Source organism: Colias eurytheme, chromosome 13, assembly GCF_061535395.1.
Source record: "Colias eurytheme isolate Ceu_HAF_F1 chromosome 13, ilColEury1 Martin Lab GWU primary, whole genome shotgun sequence".
In the NCBI taxonomy this organism is placed as follows: domain Eukaryota; kingdom Metazoa; phylum Arthropoda; class Insecta; order Lepidoptera; family Pieridae; genus Colias; species Colias eurytheme.
Window position 1 is genome coordinate 3,498,067 of NC_142992.1, and position 23,453 is coordinate 3,521,519.

At 32.0% G+C, this 23,453-nt stretch overlaps 1 protein-coding gene across 1 annotated transcript in view; it reads right to left on the minus strand.

Moving 5' to 3' along the window:
- LOC149903292 (uncharacterized) overlaps positions 1-20,722 on the minus strand; it is a 60,131-nt gene extending 39,409 nt beyond the window's left edge. The window contains exon 1 of the mRNA XM_090108667.1: positions 20,382-20,722. The gene's annotated coding sequence lies outside the window, so the exon portion shown is untranslated. The remainder of the gene's footprint in view (positions 1-20,381) is intronic.
- Positions 20,723-23,453: the final 2,731 nt, after the last annotated feature.

Sequence of the window (23,453 nt, forward strand, 5' to 3'; positions counted from 1 at the left end):
AAGGCCTAACTTCACAAACTCTACACCTTAGTCAAAATATGTGGCTTGGCCATTTCGCTACATTCACATCGGCGTAAGGTGAAAAATTAATTCACTGTTCATTACTTTTGTGTTATACAATAGTTCTTGTAGTAACGAACGGCCAAGCCACATATTTTGACTAAGGTGTAGAGTTTGTGAAGTTAGGCCTTGTGTAGAATAAAATACAGAGAATGTTATTGTCTTTCTATGAAATATAGAGTTCGTGACATTCCTGTTTGTATTTTCCTGAATTCACCCCATATTTCCCTTAAAAAGTTTCCTCTTCTTATCCTTCAGTATTTTTGTGGTACTCTTACAAATTTAAAAAATATCGTTTTATTAAGCTTGTCTTGTATAATAATTTAATCTCTACAATTGTATAAGAACGATTCCATATACATTTAAATATATAATATAAATACTAAATATTGTAATCGTGATGAAATAACTATTGAACATAATTATTATATAAAAAGTAAATAAAACTAGCACAAAAAAGATAGAACTAATTCAAACAAATAGAAAATTCATGACATGTACAAAAATTAACGAACCCATTTAACAAACTCCAACATAAACATTTGCACATATTTAAAAAATGTGCTTCAGCTATTTTTGCTAACTGTACAAGTCTGATACACAATGCCAACAATGCTTAGCTGTCACTATTCAACAAAAGCTATGTACATATTTGTGTACATATTTCAATGCACAAAAATATAGAACAAAATTGCAACTGCCACCTATTGGACCCTCTTCACAATGGGCAGTGTTGGACCAACAAATGCTCATAGAACTTTGCCGCCATTAGGGTGCTATTCCACCAGAGATTTGCGAGGATGCATAACGAGGGATGTGTTTGTAAAGAACCAATAGTATCGATTCAAACGCTAAATGAAGCGAGTTACAGCTTGACAATATATTACAATGACGGCCGATCACAGACATTTAGAGCGTATACGCACTATGCGGGTAGCCGCATTGCGGGTAGCCGTCCGGCTGACCGCAAGCACAATTAAGCTGGGTATCGACTTCGCGCTCCTGGCGCGCGCGCCATGAACGACCGCGCCGAGAGTGCGTTCCGCGGAGCGCGTTCCAAATAATTGAAGTATATCAACTAAGCGCACCTGGCGCGCGTGGCAACTGTTCCAGTGTTTGACCGTTCATCATGGAAGCTAGTCGTGTACGAGCAGCAGCAGCATTTTTTTCTTTAACTCCGGCACAGGGACTCCTATTTCACTACTGATTTCTCTCCAACCAATAAATCGCTTAGAGATTCTAAGCGATTTATTATGATGCGAAGAAATTTTACTGTTCGACAAAACTTCTTTCGTACCATATAGCTGAATTAATTTACGGCAACTTTGTTTATTTATATAATATTATATCCATAATTATTACTCGGAGCGCAACAAACACAAAAAATACGACTAACCCGTCTCCATTGGCGCGCGCGCCACGTTTGATGCGCGGTAAAAAACCGACACCCGATGGAACGGACCGCTCCGCGTTCGACCGCTCCAACGAACATTTTGGCGCGCGTTCCAAACTGGTATCCATTTCACGCGGCTGGAGCGCGCGCCAATGTTCGACCTCTTGGAGCGCGAAGTCGATACTCACCTTTATGTACGTAATATTCATTTCTATGCGCACTGCGATGCGGCTACCGCAGACCGCACAGTGCGCATAGAAATGAATATTACGTACATAATTGTGCTTGCGGTCAGCCGGACGGCTACCCGCAATGCGGCTACCCGCATAGTGCGTATACGCTCTTAGGCCCTCTATCTACACTATCCTGATGGCCACCGCTTGCCCAATACTGCCCTGCATTGTGAAGAGGGCTCATAATAGTATTTCAATGCACAAAAAAAAAATAGCGACTCTACCTATAATTTAAATCTGTATTGCCTTATATAAAGTTGGCATTATACACAATAAAGTTTGAAATCACTGACAATATAAAATGTACAATGTTTCAAACTGCTATAACTTTATTATGGGCTCTTTGTCGCCCAATCATGTGCTCACTGGAATCAAAATTATTCGAGCGTTAGAGGAAAACTTATCACTCCTTGAGGAATTCTTTCATAAATATTATTATGGTACTTTTTTGTCAAATCGATATTAAGATATTTTCTGTGATGTCTCAAAGCGAAAAAGGAAAACAAGAATTATTTGATCTTTCAATGCATGGCTTGTTTTTAATGAACGTTTTTAGTTGTTGTGAGATTGTGAATACTTCTTGTTTGATCTAAAATGTGTGTAGAAATTTAACATTAATATAACAAACTGTTAAGTTATAGAAACATACATTTTAACATCAATCTAAAATAAGTACTAAATGTATCATGTTCTTATTATTATTGAAATATGTCACGTTGTACAATTCCTCTTCCTATCACATAAACCAAACCCTATAAGAAACGCTTTATATTTTGTACACTAATGGCTCAAACATCTATTAAATTCAGTTCCCTTCCCTATAAATAATTCCATAACAATGCTAAGTACAATATCCCAAATCAAGTAGTTTGAATTCGTTCCATAAATATCCTAGAAACGACTCGATATCGAAATAAACATAGCGATTCCGCATATGTTGGCCACGCGTCACTTATTTCCCACAATATTGTGTTTTGGCGGCCATCATTGTGCTTTCAAGCATTTGTTTCCTTACAGACGCAGTTAGGAATATTTATTGGACGAAGTTGTGGCGTGACGCCGCTTTTTACTCGATTGTACCAATTTTTGTATCGTCTCATACTTTCGTGATGTATGTACGTGCAATAAAAGTTTTAACAGCAATTCCAATTCACTTTACGATACGTAATATGTTTTATTATTTTTCGAATATATTGCTGAATAAAAGTAATCACTCAGAGCGCTGTAGGGCCTTTCATCCTGGACATAAAAATGAATAGATTTTTGCCGAATAAAAAATATGCGGTATTTATATTGGTAACATTTCGGTCAGATACGCGACAATCACTCGGACAACATTAAAATAAAAAAAATATTTTAAATATTTCCAACGAGTTTCGGTGGTCTCGGTCATACATTTTTAAAATTAAAGTTATTTATTTTTTATAATTCATTAAAAGAAAAAAATGATTGCTTCCAATAACATTTAAAAGCCAGCACCAACCCGACATAATTGAATTTTTAAAAAAAGACCATAAAACTTAAGCAAGTACGATTTAAAACATGCCAATTCAAAAACCCTTTAAAACAAAAGTAATTTTTCGTACTATCCAACGCCTGTCGCAGAACAAAAACTAGACCACTCATATTGTGAGCACAGTCTCTGAAAAGCTGGAAACAATAGTTCCGCGTACACTTTACATGTTTTGTGTTACGAGTTACGACGTGTGTAAAAACATACGCTACCCTTTAATCTTGTACACTTTTCATTAACATAAGCTCCTTTTGCGTAAGGCACCTCGAAAATAAATAGTTTGACGAGCATTTCCTAATCCCAGTGGCATGCGAAAACATCGTCATGTTACATTAAATATTAAATGAGTTTTACCGTAAGTTGAGTCAGAAATACGATCACGCTGGTAATGTATGTTATTTTAATTAGAATTGAGAGACATAAAATATTAATAATTAATCTTTTATAATATATGCAACATATTATTATAGGTAGGTACGCTCTAACATAAAAAAACACTATTGCACAATGCACACAAAAATAACAATTTAATAACTTAAAACCAATGTAAAATTTGGCGGCCTTATCGATCAGAAGCAATTTCTTCCATTCAACCTTGATATACAGGAAAATTAAACAATTGAAAAGGAAGAAAGTAGGTAGGCAATTAAATAATACATTAAAATATCGCTTAACCTACTTCATAACATAAAGGCATAATTAAACATCCCTTAAAATAAATATACCGCATAAAAAATATCGTAAGTGGCACTGCAGCGTCTTTCGCTAAAATCCCGTCTGGCTGTCTGATAAGCCGTATATATCGCCTCTAATCTTTCCGCCTTTGTTTTAGAAAACCTTCTTCCTCCGTGTCTAGGAACATTATCTCTATCAATACTGCAGGACTGTTTTAGGAAAACATTTCGGCTTATATATAGTGAGCCTAAGGATATCCTGTTACGTTGAGAAAATATATTGTAGAATTTTGTAATATACTCTAGAGGATTGGGAGGAAAATACATTAAAATTCATATACATACTTGTAGCAAACTACGCGATGAAACAATATTTATAACTTTGTGACCTGAATTGGTTGGTCAGACTAATATTATAAATGTTAACTCAAAAAAAACTAAGTAAGAATTTTGAATATTATTTCCAAATCTTCTTCATATTTTGAAATATACAATATGAGAGACGAAAGCTTTGATAGTTGGTTTGTTAGTTTATAAGAATGTATGGAATAGCTAAGCTCAAATAGTGCGCCTTTTTATCATTTTTATTTTTTTTTTATTGCGCTATATTCTTTGTTTTATATTTTTGTTTCTATCCGCGATGTAAACCTGAATTGAGCCAAGTTCTACAAATAATACTATAATTTTAAAATGTTCCCATCGTACTTTATAAATAAAAGCAAACATCAGATTGCCAAATAGCACGACAGTAAACTAAATACTTGCTGAAACAAAGTCTTCAGTATCATTTGTACAGTTAGTGTAATCCAGTTAAAACCGGTACAAGGTAAATGAACCTAATACAGGCGCTATTTCACGTAGATAATTGCGCGGCTAAAATGGCGCGTGGCTTACAGCAAATTCGACAATAGCAACAGAACTTTAAGCAATAAAAAATAGTACACAAAATTCGTATCACAAAGTTGAGTAGAGAACAAAGTTTTGCGTTTTTACTAGTATAGATGATACCAATATATTAGTGTATAGTCAAGGTAAGAAGCTAATACAGGCGCTATTTCACGTAGATAATTGCGCGTGGCTTATAGCGAATTCGACAGTAGCAACAGAACTTTAGGCAATAAAAAATAGTAGGTACACAAAATTTGTTTGACAAAGTTGTGGATCAAAGTTTTACGTTTTTGGTAGTATCACTGATAGGTACCAATATATTAGGGTATAGGCAAGGTAAATGAACGTAATACAGGCGCTACTTCACGTAGATGAATTCGACAACACCCACAGAATCACAAAGTTGTGGATCAAAATTTTACGTTTTTAGTAGTATAGATGTTACCGGTAATGGATGATGCAATACTGTAATGGGACTTTAAATAAATCAATTAGTTAATGGAAGTTCCGAATACAGAATTATGGTTTCAGGATAGAGGATTATATTTACTGTTTACAGTGAAAATAGTTGGGTTTTAATCAATGGTTGAAAATGTTATTCCTATTATTTTACAAGAAATATTTAACCAAGAACTTTGATTATTTAGTCTAGGATCATAGAAGTTCTGAAAAAGGAATCCTCGTGCTCGTGGAAAGAGGAATCCTCGTGGAGTTGTCACACTTAACTCAATATGTGATGCCATTACGGTGCATTTACATCAAACGAGCGAATGCTTATTATAACCCCACTATGGCAAATTCTGTTAGTGTAAACAAGCGTAGAGCATTCTTTCATTGTTTGCAGTGCGTTCGAAAAGATTCTATACAATATTCTAATACTGAACTGAGTTTTCGTTTACACTAAATAGCTCTTGCTCTAGCTCTATGTTCGTTTGATGTAAATGCACCGCTATAATGTATCTGGAATACTTTTGTTTCGAGCATCTTAACGAATAAACGAAGAGATCATAATATTATCTAAGGGCCGATTTTTCAATGCTTGGATAAATCTTATTCGTTGAATAATATATAAAACTAACATTTTAAAAACGTATTCTAATTGCCCGTATTTGACAGTTTACGTGACATTTTAATATTATCTTGTAATACTTTAATGGACGGATAAGTTTTATCCAAGCATTGAAAAATCATCCCTTAATCATAATATCTTCTGCGAATGGATTCGCAGTAAAATATCTCAACGTCGAGCCGCCGAATCACATGTCAATAAATACAAATTATTAACGTCCGTCCAATCCATAAAGTACTTATCTATTTCGGTATAAATAACCCACACAACGATTTAATACCACAATTCAAACCCAGCTAAATAGATTCGCTATGAATATTGAATTAACCTATTGCTAACACTACATTGAAAACTATTTGGCGTAACTTTAACCTCTAGGGACATTAGAACATTGTAAACGAACGTTTGTGAAAATTAATTTGCTTATTTATAAAGAACATTAAATTTGCATTTATTCATAGTTCAATTTAAAATAATGTAAAATAAATTATTGTTAACAGTGAAATGGAATCAAAAATAAGCTCTACGACTAAATTACAATATCTAAAATTTCCATCTTACGAGAAAAACGCGTGCGCGTAAATGTGTGCGCTTCACTTCAAAAAGAGATTATTTATTAAAAACAGATCATTTATTTTGGTAATATGCTTTATCTTAATACTATTATAAAGGCGAAAGTTTGTATGGATGTATGGATGTTTGTTACTCTTTCACGTAAAAACTACTGAACCGATTACAATGAAATTTAGCACACATATAGAGGGTAACTTGGATTAACACATAGGATAGGTTTTATCCCGGAAATCCCACGGGAACGGGAACTATGCGGGTTTTCCTTTGAAAACGCGGGCGAAGCCGCGGGCGGAAATCTAGTATATTTTATATTACTTATACCAATTTAAATAGTCTCTATAATATTTAAAGAAAAACATCAACACAAACTAATCCAATTAGAACAGATGTCCATATAAAAATAACCCCATAACGAAGCATCAACCTGCTTCACCCTAATCCATGTTTCAAATTTAAAAATCAATACTCCACAAATTACAATTCAAATACACCTCGCTTTCAAAGTTCTAATAGAGTTTTCTATACACGTGTCCCTAATTCATAGCGTTTGATGAGTGTTTTGATTATAAAGGGTGGACTACATTGTATTCAGTCCTGCCCCACGGTCAGTTGGCGATAATGATCACCCTTTACACCCCACATACTCTTTAACTTATTTGTTATATAAATTAATGAGCTGAGAAATCTGTATGGGACGTAGCTTTATTGAAGATTTTGGTCGGTTTGATAGCCTTTGTGTTTTGATTTTCTTGCAAAAAGGATTTATCTTAGTACTTTCAGCCACCGTGAGGAATAAACTTCTATAATTCGTTTGTTTTGTACCTAATATTAATAAGTAAACATAATAAACAATTATAATATCATTCCTTACTTTTTTCACTTTGGTTGTTTTCTTGAATTTATTGAATTTGCACATTTTTACAATAGTTAGGTTTTAAGTTAGGCAACTTATCGAAGAATAAAATTACTTCTTAAAATAAAACATCACTCAAATTAACCAAAAGAAAAAAATACCTAGTACATAATTATACATGTAAATGTATCATAAATAAGTCGAAAGATTTTATGTTAATTTATAAAAACAAATAATTTAACCCTTCCTATGCAAATTTCGTACGAAATTACGATGTAAACAGGATCCGAGTTGGATACAGATGTATAAAACCTAATAAAACATGCTAAATTGAATTACGCGTCTGAATTATTAACTTTAACATGCGTACATCTACAAAGTGAGTTTTGAATAAAAAATACACGAAGTCTTTTTACTTCTGGCCTAGCGACACTTCGCAAATTTTATTTTAATTTAAGTGTGATTAAGTACTGCTACATAACCTTTTTAAACAGTTTTTTTGTCTATATTTTCACATGGGTTAAGTCACTATCAATATGTTTAAAACGTTCCGATTTTAACAGTACATTTGCAGAATCTGTCCTCACTGGGATCGGGAATTGTCATTCAAGAAAGAGAAGAAGACTTTATAGTCCAGTCTGTGGGGAAATGTAAAAGCCTCTGCTCTACAAAAGGTGGCGTAGAAAATGTTTTGAAACAATATTGTTTAGGTATGAAAGGTTAATAAAAATCCAAGTTTTCGACCTTGACGGACCCAGGCGCTAGCCGCCATCTTGAATTAAAGGTGCTAAAATTAGGTATATTTTAAATAACTTCTCAATTGTTTACTAAATCACAAAAGTGTCTATGAGGGGTTCAAAGAAGACAAAATTACCTACATTTTTTTCATACATGATTATTCTGTAAGTCTTAAAGGTAAAAAGTTACAAGCGACGGAAATAATAATATTTACAGAAATCATATAATTTTAATTTTGTTTAAAAATTGTGCAGCAATCTTTTTTTATTCTTTTTGATGGCCCGGGCTGGTTAATGGTGGCTTCTTCATTATCGTCGCTGAAATTTTCTGTTTCATTGTCTGTATTTTTAGTTTCCAACCATGAAATTTCGTCGATTAAATTTACTTTTTATTGATAACTTTACGAATCGTTCATATCGGATATCTTCTAAGGATTCCTTATCCATGTCCCCTCCGTAAAAATTTACTAGAAAGCGTGCTCCAGCGTCTTCGATTTCTTCTGGTCATGATGACGAAATTTCATGGTTGGAAACTAAAAATACAGACAATGAAACAGAAAATTTCAGCGACGATAATGAAGAAGCCACCATTAACCAGCCCGGGCCATCAAAAAGAATAAAAAAAGATTGCTGCACAATTTTTAAACAAAATTAAAATTATATGATTTCTGTAAATATTATTATTTCCGTCGCTTGTAACTTTTTACCTTTAAGACTTACAGAATAATCATGTATGAAAAAAATGTAGGTAATTTTGTCTTCTTTGAACCCCTCATAGACACTTTTGTGATTTAGTAAACAATTGAGAAGTTATTTAAAATATACCTAATTTTAGCACCTTTAATTCAAGATGGCGGCTAGCGCCTGGGTCCGTCAAGGTCGAAAACTTGGATTTTTATTAACCTTTCATACCTAAACAATATCGTTTCAAAACATTTTCTACGCCACCTTTTGTAGAGCATAAATACCTACAGACTGGATTATTAACAATATCGCTCGATTTCATATTCCATATGAAATAATTTACAACATTCTAAGATTCTTCTAAAACTAACACAAGAAAGATCAAGAAAAACTAAACAAACATAAGAAAACTGTCATCAAATGAATAATAAAAGAGCACGCAAACATAGAATACACAACTTTTCTATAGTCAAATGAATACAAACCTAAATAGTGTAAAACGGAGAATAAAAGATCGTATTTATCAAGCTATTTTGGCGTCTTCCATTGTTATGAGTTTCCTACCTGTCTGTTGGATGTCATATTATTTGGAGTGTAAAAAATAAGGCACAAAAATGCTTCATTATAAGAGAAGGGAGTTGCGACACGTTTTCTCGATTAATCAACAAACTAGACGTACCTTCCTTGAGTATATTGCGAATGTAAATGTCTGGTTGTGTAAATATAAAGAATTGGTGTTCATTTTTAAAATGTAACAATCAGTTTTAAAAGCATTAACAAAATAATAAAGGAAATTATAGATAAAGTTTCGTTTCATTTCGATTTTTTCATTATTGTACTACATCAAGGTTTTATTTAACTGAATATACATAATACACAATTATTATTTAGTGTTAATTATATCTTGACATCCAAAATTTATGAAAGAGAAAGCAAAATAAATTCTAATCGTACCACCTTTAATCAACCCTATTAAAAATGCCGATATTATAAACGAACCGCAGAACGCGATAAAAAGCACGAAGCTATTAAATTTTTCCGCTCGAGTAAAAAATTTCGTAGACAGGTGACGTAGGTAAAAATAGACAAGTCAAAATTGTTTTACGTCCCGAGGAATATTCGGCCTGGGGGCATATTTGACGGTGTCTCATAAACATTCCCTATCCCGTATAAAAATTCATAAGGGTGCTCTTATCTGCCCAGGTATAAACGCTAAAAATGTCGCTGCTTTTTCTTTGCCACTCGTTATGAGCTGCGGCTTCTGCTGTCCTGTTTATTTCGTTAAATCTCAAACTTCTCGTCACATTTTTTATGTAAAATAATAATATTTAAAAAAAACTATTAGATCGAAGATTTTAGGAAGCCTAGTTACGTTGCATAAAAAGCAATAACTCACACAAGCATAATAACACAAAATAATCGTAGATGAAAATAAATATTAAATTAAAATATCAGTATGATTAACAATACTAGGAAGTGGCATTCACGTTAAGAAAAACATACAAAAACCATAAAACAAACGGAACCTTCAAAGTTATAAATTCGTGATAATCACGCGAGACGAAAACGCAAAGAAATTGCTGTAACAAAATTTATAACCGTCATTATCAAAGGTCGATCTTAACAACGACTTTAAGAACATGCTGAATTCCTTTTTGATTTCTGATTTAGCTTTAGTATAATTTATAAGGCCCTATAATTTCGCCTTGAAAATTTCGATGACGAGGAGGTCGAAGGACATTCGACCTTCTTGAGTGGGACTTTTGTTCTTTAACCATCAGCACAATTTTACTTTAAGATTTGTTAACAAGCCGGGAAAAATATTTTATTATGAAGCTATCAGCTTGAACTGAGCACTGTTTATTGTCTATCTAACTATTGTTTGTTTTAGTAGTGTTTGTTATAGTACAGTATGTGTGTTAGGTTAACTGAATTAACCATTTATGTATACTACTAATTTACAAAATTTTTATTGATTATATTAGATTACTAGCGGTCCGCCCCGGCTTCGCCCGTGGTACATATTTACGTTTTCTCTACATAAAAACCATCCTCGTACTTCAAGTAATATAATAAAAAAAGAATTATCGAAATCGGTTCAGCCGTTCTCGAATTATGCGCTTACCAACACATTTTGCGATTCATTTTTATATATAAGAAGATGTATTCACTATTCAGGTTGCATGAATACAAGAAGATTGTGAATATACCTAACTGATATTATGCCTTGCGCAACTCCGCAAGACCGCATACCTGAATGAATCTTCGGACTGAATGCGTCAATTTAGAGAACTTCTATTACTAACAATACTCTAATAGTAATTATCGTATATTATTAAATATCTAGTCTTAAGATTTCGAAAGGTGTTAAGATGTTTAATAACTGGTTAGATTGATATTAGGTAAATTAATAGATTACTTAGGAGGTTCATTGTCAAAAATACATAAATTATACAACTTCTATATATATATAAAACTCAAAGGTGACTGATATAGTGATCTATCAACGCACAGCCCAAACGACTGGACGGATCGGGCATGGCTTGGCATGCAGGTAGATGTTAGGACGGAGGCGTCCCCTAAGAAAGGATTTTGATCAATTCTACCCCCAAGGGGATAAAATAGGGGATGAAAATTTGTATCATGTTTATTTATCTTTTCCACGCAGGCGAAGCTGCGGGCAACAGCTAGTACAATATAAAGTTACAGTTATACCTTTTTATACATTTTCTACATTCCACCGGTTTTCGTTAATTTAAGCCGATTATCGAATGCCAAAGGTCAAGTTTAAGGTCGCAATATCCAAGTCATAAATTGCCCTTTATGTAACGGACCTCACGAATAATCTGAAGAAAAAGCTGCTATGCACGTAATGCAGTAAGTATTTTTTTTGAAGTGAAACTTCTTTATCGGGGTTGGAAAAAAATTTTGTGTAACATTTTTTCGTTACGCGTGACATTTTTCCGTTACGCGCCATCTTTTTCTTATCCCAACCACGCGTGATTCGACGTATTTCTGTAAAGTTGCATAATATAGTAAATTATTTTTTGAAAAATAAGGTCATAAAGAAGTTTCACTTCTTACGTGTGTACACTAGTACACGCCATGGTATACGCACACATTTTTTTTACTTTAACAATAGAGACAACGTTAAGATAAAAATACAATGTCATATTAAATGCAATGTAATTTTTTGAATAGTGGTTTTTATGACAAGTCCTTTGCGTACGTATAAACACAAACACCACAACCGATTCAGCCGAAATTTAGCATGCAAATACTTTCTGAGCTTTGCTGAAATTACATATAAGAAAGCGATCTAGTTTTCTATAATTATTATTAACCACAAAATATCACTATTCCAAAAAATCTATTGTATGCAGTAGAGATCCTACAAATTCAATTTTCTAGAAGCATTTGAAAGCATTACACAGTACACACTAGCGCCAATGATCGCTAGTAGTGTATTTCACGCTGCTACATTAGTAAGCACATACAAATTCAATTTCGTATTGAATGTGCTTTTATTTTAAAGTGGTTCTATGCTCCAGTACTAAGATTACTTCTCTGGGGAATATCCTATTATGATTGAGATATTATATGACATCATATTCTAGAATATGCAGCGCTATGTAGTTTATAGACTAAGTAATAAGTATACCTATAGCTACGGATACTATACCATTGATGGCTGCAGCCTGCAATATATTCTTTTATTTTTTAGCGAAGGCGACGATTTTGGTATCTTTCAATTTTGCCAAAGAAGTTTCACTTCTGACGCGTGTGCTCGGCATACACGCTCTTTATTTAGTTAAAACGGGCAAATTAGCTGCTGGGTTGCTTGAAGGAAGCTATCGCTACCGCCCATGAACATTTTCAGATGTAGGGAATCTGCAAAAACTTTTCCCACTTTTAAGAGATTAGAGATTAAGATTTTTATGATTGAAGGACCTATATAGAAATACACACGAAAGAAGATTTTCCAAATAGTATTTACTACACTCTAAAGTTCTAAACAATAAAAAAAGGTGCCGATATTAACAATAATAAGAAGAAAGTCCCTAAAAAAGTTTAATGAGAATTACGTCAATGCACAGCTATTAAGACTTGGTATATAATTAAAATTCCGATTCTATAAATACTTAATTAATACGAAGCTGCCCTTTGACCGATTTGTGCAATGGGTTCCGACCCTGTCTGCTGCTAATAGACACGAGTTTAATTACCATATAAGAAGAAACATTCGAGAAAATTCTACTTATTTTTTATGAAGGTAAGATTCCAATTTCCAAATCACAATTATTCTGAATAGACTAAGGGCCGATTTTTCAATGCTTGGATAAAACTTATTCGTCGAATAATGTATAAAACCACCATTTTAAAAACGTATTCTAATTGCCCGTATTTGACAGTTTACGTGACATTTTAATATTATCGTGTAATACTTTATTGGACGGATAAGTTTTATCCAAGCATTGAAAAATCGGCCCTAAGACAACTGTAATAATGACCGAAACTTATCATTTAGGTACTCTTAGTCATAATGTGGTCATGATCTGTACGACAAATTACACTCAAACATAATATGAGATATGATAAGGAATTCGAGTATTCTAAAGTCAGTGATTCTTTCATAAAAAGTGAGCTTACTTTACTGTTAAATTTTCAGCTACCATTTACCTTATGACATCACAATAAAAAGAGATGTTTGTTTCTCAATAAAGCAAAAGTCTATTTAAAGTGGAAATAGAACAAAAACTAAAGCTAGTTATTTCAGTGCAAGTTTGCATTTGTTCATTCTTATTTATTTAGAATTTCACTTACATCTAATAAGAGTTGTTCAATACTTATTTACCTTCAACTTTTCCTCGGATTTCAATTAATTTACTCCTACAACAATAAATTGAATGTTGTAGGAGTAATTTCAAGGTAAAATTGTAAATACTATTTAGTTCATTTCATTATTTATTTAATAAATATACCACATAGAAACTCACGTTCCAACCAATGTTCTAACTATTGAGTTATTAAATGTAATAAAGGCTTTTTTTAAATATGTATAAAAATACTATTATATTACAACGAGTTATTCAAACACTGTACTAGTATTCTATATCACTGCAAATTATTAGTAACTAGCTTACCACCCGCGGCTTCACCCGCTTTGTCTTAAACCAAATAAATTATATACAAAAACCTTCCTCTTGAATTACTCTACCTATTAAAAAAAATGCAAAAATCCGTTGCATAGTTGTAAAACATAGAAAGGGACATAGGCACAGAGAAAGCGACTTTGTTTTATACTATGTAGTGATTAGCTATTAACTAAATTATACCCTTTTTCAAGTATATTATATATATTATCCACATCTCCTGTTACGTATTTTTCAAATCTTCAAATACCAAACTTTCCAAATGATGCGCTGCTAAATAAATAAAGTTAATAAAATGCTTTCGAAAATCGCTGGTATCGAGCTGCAAATTTACTGAAACTGAAACGTCCTGTTTGCGAAGTGCCCATTTTGCTCCACTTTTGATCGGAAGCTTTGTCGTGAACACATAAATTGCTCGTTTTTTACCGATACACATTTTAGATATTTGTTGATTTTAGGATTTTATATTTGCACGCTACTTTTTCATAACGGAAATTTATGTGTTCTTTTTGTGTTTTAGGTATTTTTTTTTCTTTGTGGATCTTTTCTTTTTTGCGTTTGAATTATTTTATATATTGACGATATGTTTATTTAGTTGGTTTTATAATAAAATATTGGTTTTAGTTTTACAATAATTTGTTTATACGCTTATACTGATATCATGCTTACAAAAAAATTCAATTAAAACATTAAGGAATATGAAAGATTAATGAAATAACTTTTTAATCATAAACATAAACTTAACTTAATAATTACATGACTAAAATATTTATTTAACATAGTAACAATTTATAACAACGAAAAAAGAAGCTTTATCACAAAACATATTTAACAAGAAAAAAAGTAAAATAAAAATATGAGCAAGAGTCACAACTAATATTTGTTAAAAACTTGTTCTCAAGACAAGCATTCTTGTAACATTCAAACAAAACATGAAGACTCATGACCTTGTTGCAACGTTCACAAAAAGGTAAATATACGTTATAAGGAAAAATCTCGAAAGAACACTTGCATCTTACGACTTGACTATTTCTCGTCATGCCTACGATTTATTTCTTTACTATTAACCAGCCTTTTCCTATAAAACGCAATTCGACTGCACAATTTTATGAATACAACCCGTGGCTATGACATCCAGGCTTCCAATGAAAGTACAGCCAAACAATGCAGTCAATCGGTATTGCTTGTTCTGCAAACAACGCACCAATGACGTTCATTTTCAATAGCAACGATACGATTACGAAAGGCATAATGTGTGAAAGACTGGAATGGATATTACATTTCATCAGAACTTAGCATTAATGGAAATGTAACGCAGCACTTTTAATATGAGAACGATCCCTTTTTTATGCTGCCAATGCTACAAGTTTTTCTATAATGTAAGAGCAACCGGTTCACTAAAATAAATTGATTATCTATAGGTATCGTATCGTCGTCATTATGATCTATATCTAAAATAATTCTTCCTTAATTATTTTATAATGTACAACTCCTCAAGCATCGTGATTATTTAATCATAATCAAAATTATATTTATAAGCATAAATATTTCTTTATTTAGACAACATTTTATTATAAAAAATGTTATTTTAACTTCCATGAAAAATGTCCACATCAATTTATAAATACGTTTGCTATTTTGGGCAAAGTGGTACTGAATATAAAATATAGAATAGGAAATTAGATTAAAACATGATATTATGAGGAACAAAAACAACGGTCTTTTATATTTATTATGTAAAAAGCTTTTGACAAAAGTGAATGTGTACATGCTTAATGCGCCTTAATTTTCGATTATTTTTTCTTATATACCGCATTAGATATAGGCCATTTCAAAAAAGTGATTTAAATGAGTATATTTTGTCATTTTAGTTAACATTTTTACATTATTGTGTAATACTTTATTGGACGGGTGGGTCGTTTTTAGCCAGACTTCTTAAATCGGCCCATATACAAGTTCATAATTATATCACTATAATTTTTAGAAGAAATAGTTATAGATAGCAATTCATCACAACAAACCCTATGAACAAATTTATAAGTAAAATACAAATTTCAAATGTCGTTGTATAAACTTCGCTATCAATCTTGCCAAGTTTCAACGTCGTTATTGAAATCTGAATTGTGTTCTGCGTAATGAATAGAAGATATCGAATTCAATATTAACTGTAGACATACAAATAAGGTGCGAACAAAATATTGCTATTGTGTATTGCTAAATTGAATTTCTATAATTTTGTAACATTTTTATGACCTAAATATAGCGTAGGACTTTAATTTATATCGTTGTAGAATAAAGTCTTTTTAAGTAACTATTATTACTTAAAAGGTTTTCAGAAAAATTATGTGTTCTTTGGTGCTAAAGTTTTATGTGACTTTAGAGATCACACTTTATTGATTAAATTTTCTTTTGAGTTAATCAAACATTTACTTTTAAAAATACATAAGTTCGTTTATCTAACTTTTGAAATAGAGAAATGATTTTTATTTTATATTTTATATTGTTTTTAAAAATGTGCTTCCTAAACACCATTAATAACTGATAAAAATTTATCATATAGAAAAATTACAAATAATTTACCTACCCCATACATTACATTCTTTATGCAGACTAGTCGGTTCAACATTAACATCTAAAGAATAAATCCAGAACTAGAGCATTAACAACAAATAGATTAAAATTATGTATCCAGTACACTGCACGGAACAGTTTGTGTCCAAAGAAAATCAACACTCATTCAATTTTTAAGAAAAACATTTTATAAAATATGTTTGCCAACGCTAACTTGTTTGCTAACTCCATTGGATGCGGTCTCTGAATTTGTTTGTTATTTCAAAGATTTCAGGTTTTCTGGCAAACTGCCTACGAACCTAGTTCGGAACAACGACACTGAAAGATTCGTTTAGTATGTGTCGGTAGGTCTGACCAGAAAAATATAGTGCACTTTGGCACAGAGAGCCATATAATTTTTTATGCTTATGAATAGGATGTAACGTTGCGCAGGATAATGGGAAGTATTATGATTATGGCTGTGTACTTGATTTCAAATGTTATGCAATGTAAAGGACTATGCAAAAAATCGTCCCATATCATCAACAGATGCCAAACATATCTCATTAAATACATCTCGACATTATGATTATTTTTTACTATGGCGACATCACTGTAGGATATGGGGTTATCGTGCAATAAAAAAAAAATATGTTATACTTATACAGTTTTAAAAAAATCGTCCCATATCATCAACAGATGCCAAACATATCTCATTAAATACATCTCGACCACAGATCTCGACATTATGATTATTGCACGCCTCATAAGCGAAGCGTTGAGGTGGGTACTACTGTCACTTCGCGCAAAACATCTGATTTTTCAAACTTAAAATGTCTTTATGTATCATACATTGCACTTGTAAGATAATACATACACACACATATTAAGAAAAAACACTATTTTTAACGTTCATGATATTTTTTATGTCATTTTTGTTATTTAAACTAGTTAAAAAACAGTTTAAAAAAGTTCTGTCTTGGACGCCCGTGTGTCTGTATGTGCGGATCCTTTTTCTTGTTAACACGATAGCGACCGAAATACTTTACTAATCGAGTCTTTTTTTTTCTCTTACGCTTGAGTATGCTCAGGAATAGAACCCTTTCATTTTTCAGGGTCTGATTCGATGTGGTTTAATTGTTATTAAATAAACAAAAATAATAATTAATAAATATTTATTAAAAAAAAATTATGAGGCGTGCACTTTTGGATTTTCTAAATTATTTTTTACTATGGCGACATCACTGTAGGATATGGGGTTATCGTGCAATAAAAAAAAATATGTTATACTTATACTTATACTGGTTAATTAGAGGACGAATACAATCTCGACACGTTAGATCGCGCGTTTATTATTGTTTCATATTAATAAACCGAAGTGAAACTGGCAGACGTGCTATTGAACAGTGGTATTGCACATGCCTAACAGGGGCGCGTACGGTTGGAAGTTGTGCCCATATAATATCAATTATATGGTATATGGGCAAAGGTCGACATATCAACTTTAATCTACCAGCGGCAATGTTATCGACTATTATAATAGATGAATAATATAACGTTATTTTTGTCTGGATAATAGTTCTGTTGTTATTAAGTGTCTACTTGCACAATTGTTTTTGTGTTATTAATACTTAAAATGTCTAGTTGAACAATTGCTTTTTGTAATTATCGTCTAAAATGTAATTTTTTATTTTAAAATAAAAATACTTTATTTTTGTCAAAAGTCTTTTTAAAAAAAAACCCCACGTCGAATTCCGAACTAAAAATTGGTACTGACTTTTCATGGGACGTAATAATGATATTGAAACTTGTCCCATGTCTGTTGATGGGATGGGACACTGCCCATACATTTTTTTGCATGGTCCTTTAACTTGGATGTAGTTGTTACTTCGTTGGTAATTTATTTGCGTTTCTAAAGTTCTTCTGCTTGCATGTATTAATAGATTTGAATTATTAAATAGTTTCACATTGATATTATATGATTAATAATTTGAAAAATTATTAATCGTATAATGAATATATTGTTATTAATTTATATTTATTATAAATTTATATTATATATTGTTATTAATTTATATTTATTTATACTTGCACTGCAAACCAATGACAATGAATGATCATTAAGCTCAATAATATTATGTGAGGAAAATAATATCACCCTCTCCCCGCTTTGATATCTTTGGTATTAAGTTCAACCCCAGGTGAAACCAGTGCAGCAGCAAGTCAAGTATGAATCCTTACCACGTATACATACTTTTATCCTTTCTAATATTAATCTTACTTAAAGTACTATAAATGAGACAGTGTGTTTGTTTGTCTTTATTTCAGGTCGCAGCGGAATGAATTTATGATATAAATTTTGAGATAGCTGCGAAGCTTTAGCATAGGCTACTTTTTATCGCGGAGAAACATCTCGTTCCCATGGGAATTTCCTTTCAACGCGGGCAGATGAAGCCACGTGCGGAAAACTACTATGGAAATAAAACAGGCTCTATGTATACTTTGTGTATTATTTTTTAATCGCACATGATTACAACGAAGAAATAATCTGTAAGGATACGCTTCCAGTGCCCCGCCATGCTGAGACTTTTTATTAATGTCTACTGGAAATCGACCCAGAAACGACCCTAAATTCTAAATATTACAAGTTATTAGTTGTCCAGTTATAAAGATATTTATCTGAACAACTACACTTTTAATATTACAGGGATTTTAAGATACTTAAGCTGTGGCAGTCCTTTATAAAACGGACCCTTCAATCACCAAGATAATCCAATAGGCAAATAGATCATTCTTTGTGTCTCACTATCAAGATTTTCCGTCTATTTTAATCTCGAATATCTTTTATTTAAGTCTCATTATTTCAAAATGCATCAATACTATATCTCTAGTTATTATTTTAGCATTTTTATAACTAATTAGCAGTCCGCCCCGGCTTCGCCCGTACATGTTTACGATTTCTCTCTAAAAGAATCATCGTCGTACATCAAGGAATATTATAAAAAAAGATTTAACGAAATCGATTCAGCCGTTCTCGAGTTTTGCGCTTACCAACACATTAAGCGATTTTTTTAATAAATCGATTTTTTATCTGTAACCATTTTTGAATTGGTTAGTGAATATGTATTATAAAAAAATCTGATAAATACCTTTTAAGCTTCCATTTTAGTTCACGCCTAATATAAATCGTACAGTGAATTCCCTCTGGGACGTTTGCCCCAATAAAACATCCATTATAATATATAAGTCTAGGTCGTATATTATTCTCTGAAATATATTATTCTAACCTTCCTGGTATAGTGGTACTCCTGACTCCAATTATAATAATATTACAGGAGTTTATGTATAGTGTAATAATGCTTATCTCCTGTAAAATAATCCATCCTACCTAGTAGATGTATGTATGTTCCATGTGCCAGCATCAAATGTTAAATCAAATTCCGATATATTTTTATGTAATCTATATATAAATATAAAAAACTCAAAGGTGACTGATATAGTGATCTATCAACGCACAGCCCAAACCACTGGACGTATCGGGCTGAAATTTGGCATGCAGGTAGATGTTAGGACGTAGGCATCCGCTAAGAAAGGATTTCCCGAAATTCTTGCGGGAACGGGGAAAAACGGGGATGCACGTACAAAGTCGTGGGCGGAAGCTAGTAATGAAATATGAGTTAATTATTTATGCTTTATGTTTCAATTTTCACATTCAAACGTTCACAAATCAACCAAATTTCAAAATAATGAATTTTCTCTCTCTCACTCAATCCCGTGCAGGTAACGTTTATGTACAAAGTATTGTTGTTGAACAGAAGTTAAATACAGGAAGAAACCTAATAATTAAAGCTTAAATTTATTATAATTAATATAAAACTTAAGAATATAATTATTTAAATAAAATACTTTAACTAGAAGGTAAAGTACACAAGAAAATTAATTTTAAAATAGGAATGATATTACAATTTGTAATAAATAATATTGACAGGACAGTTATTTACCTTACAGCCACTTTTTACGTAATTCCATAAGCACTCGCTTCAACAGTCCAAATTAATTAAGTTTCACTCACACTGTAACGTCACATAGAAGCATTAAGATAATCCGTCTAAATATTATTAGACGCCTCTATTTGTCGCACACTAATCGTCTAATATGAATTAACAACTTATCGTAAACTATTGTTAAAGTTCCCGGCAGCAGCTCGTAGCACGTCGTTATTCACGAGATGATCTTTCAGCATTATGTCTCCGATAGTCACAAAACCTTTTCACATGACAAAAATAACAAAACGATACGTTCGCCGGCTCTATTGTCCGAAGATGTAGATGCGAGCTACGACGTAGACGCGTCGTAGTGGCTCTACTAGCGGCTGGCTACTGGCGGGGGCTACGAAACCCGGATCGCGCACAACCACAGGCGTACCCTAGCTTAAACGACGTCTATACCCACGCACACTTACACACTCTCACTAAACGCCCGTAAGAGGAAGCAGGAAAGTAACATTTTTCGGGTTGTAAATGACGAACACATCGATGCTTAATCACTCACACAGCGGCAATGTCGCTTGTAATACATATCGCTCTACAGCGAAGCGATTTAAACTTGTAATCCCTAACGATGATTTGAATTTAAGAGATTTGGTTCATCTCTAAAAGAAAACAAATACAACAGCCGCATTATGTTGTAATTATAGAAATTATTCTTGTCAAATTACAGCCGATATACTTAAAGCTTTGTGTTTTTGTTTTTAACATTATTAATACTTTTGACAAAATAAATGGAACAAGGCAAACATTAATATACCATAATATTATTATATAAGCTTGTACTACATGAAAATATTTGATGTATCTGTTTTTTTGTTCTTTGATATTCGTATTACATAAAAATATGACTGAAATTTGCTTTGAATATTTTTTCTTTTGTCGTACATTATTTTCGTATCAAACAAATTATTGTTTTAATCGCGAATATCTTATGTAAGAATTAAATAATAAAAAAATAAAAAAAGTATAAGTACCTACGTACAGTATCTTACTATCACACAGACTTGCTCAAAATAAGTGAATGTCATATCAAATTAAAAAGAAACTCATATTACTTGAAACCATAAACCTTTACACATAAACTTAACTCATTACGAAGTTTATTTGAACTTAAATTCATCAATAAGTGATCTACTGTGTTAAGTTGAAAAGTTCACATGAATACAGAATTTGACTTAAATATTAATTCATATCGGACAAGTTGGCGCCGTGAGAGCAGGTGTGACTAGATAAGTTAAATAAGTTATTTGACGGGTAAAGTACGGAGACTGCATATGTTCTGCCGGGGCAATGACTTTACAAAGAAACTATTTTGACACCAGGATATGCTTGAGGTTTTTTGGTTCACTTTTGGAAGCTATTTTTATTCTAATAGAGATATACTAGATAGAAGTGCGATAGAATGATTATTAAAAAACGATTAGCTATAATATTTATTTATAGAATTATCGACCTTTACATTTTTCAAGTATAAATAAATAATTAATCCCAATATCAAAGCGTTATAAAGTAATTGATGCATTAATTTTGCAATAATTATCAAAATTGACGCTGACAAAGTATCGTTAAATTATATAAATAAAATAGAGAATAATGACGAATAAATAATAAAATTAACATAAAAATAAATCGACATGAAAAATAAATAATAAAATCTTCTTATAAAAATGCATACTTTTTAACATAGCAGTCCATAAAACGTCTCGATTTCACTCATCACTACGTTTAATAGTTGATTGGCGTGATTTTATAACTTTTGAATGACTTAAGTCTAAAGTATCGCATAAGAGACTGATCATGCTTAAACCAAAGAGTAGGAATGGTTTAAAAACTCGATGCTTATTTTAAAAATTTTCCAATTTCCATTATCAACAAAATATGGAGGAATAGAAAAGTGGTATACAGCATCGTCGAATCCCGCACACATTTTTCACATTTTAAAAAATTCAATGTAATGTATGAACTGTAAACAACCACGCATATATTCATTATTGCAAGAATAATTTAATCTAAGTGCTTTGTCTTTTCACCTTTAATATTGTTTAAGGACGAATCAACTTGCATCGTGAAAAATAATTAATATATTATATCAATGTGTTAGCGCTACATTATTAAAATTCAAGCAACTTGTTGCTATTTACACAATAATCAAATGATAAATAATTTGTTATAAACCTCTTGCATTGTCAAAGTTCGCAAGAAATTTTGGATATCAAAGTGGATTGGGAACTTTTCAATGAAGATGTCGCAATTAATTTTCGATAAAATTTAGCTCGTTAACGTTCGAAAATTACAGCTACGGAGGTCCCTAATTGAAATATACAAAAGTTTTTTCATTAAGGGCAGAACAATTCACGAAGGGTACCAATACGTTAGATCTGATTTCGCCAACAAATTTTACTAATTATCATTATGTTTTGAATTTGTTATTTTCTCAAATATGTACCAGCTTTTATTTGTTTTGGACATTATCAATAATTTAGAAGATTTGCGAAAGCCATTACTGGGAATTCGGCTTCCTTACTTTGAAAAGTATCGGCAGTAAGTTAATATCCAATTTGTGAAGAATATTTATAGTATTCATTAAGGGGCTAAAATAAAAACTCTAAGATATAACCTCTAGTATAGTTAAAATTGAAAAATATTTTCGCACAAAATAGTTTCATCCTAAAAGTTAAGTATATAATATTATATTCCTTTCAGTTCGATTCAATAATTGAATAAACGATAATTCGTGCATCTATGATTCGTGCATATAATATGATTTCATCCAAAAGGTTAATTAATTGAAAATATTTAATCCTTATAATTTTACAACTCCCATTAATCGTATATATTTTATGAATTTTATAATGTATTGTTGAATTACAAATTGAATAACCTTGTGCCCATTAGTTTTAAGTGTCACATGACAACTTTGTAATTCATCTTGACCTTTATTTACAACTAGATTTCCGCCTGCGGATTCGCCCGCGTTTTCAAAGGAAAACCCGCATAGTTCCTGTTCCCGTGGGATTTCCGGGA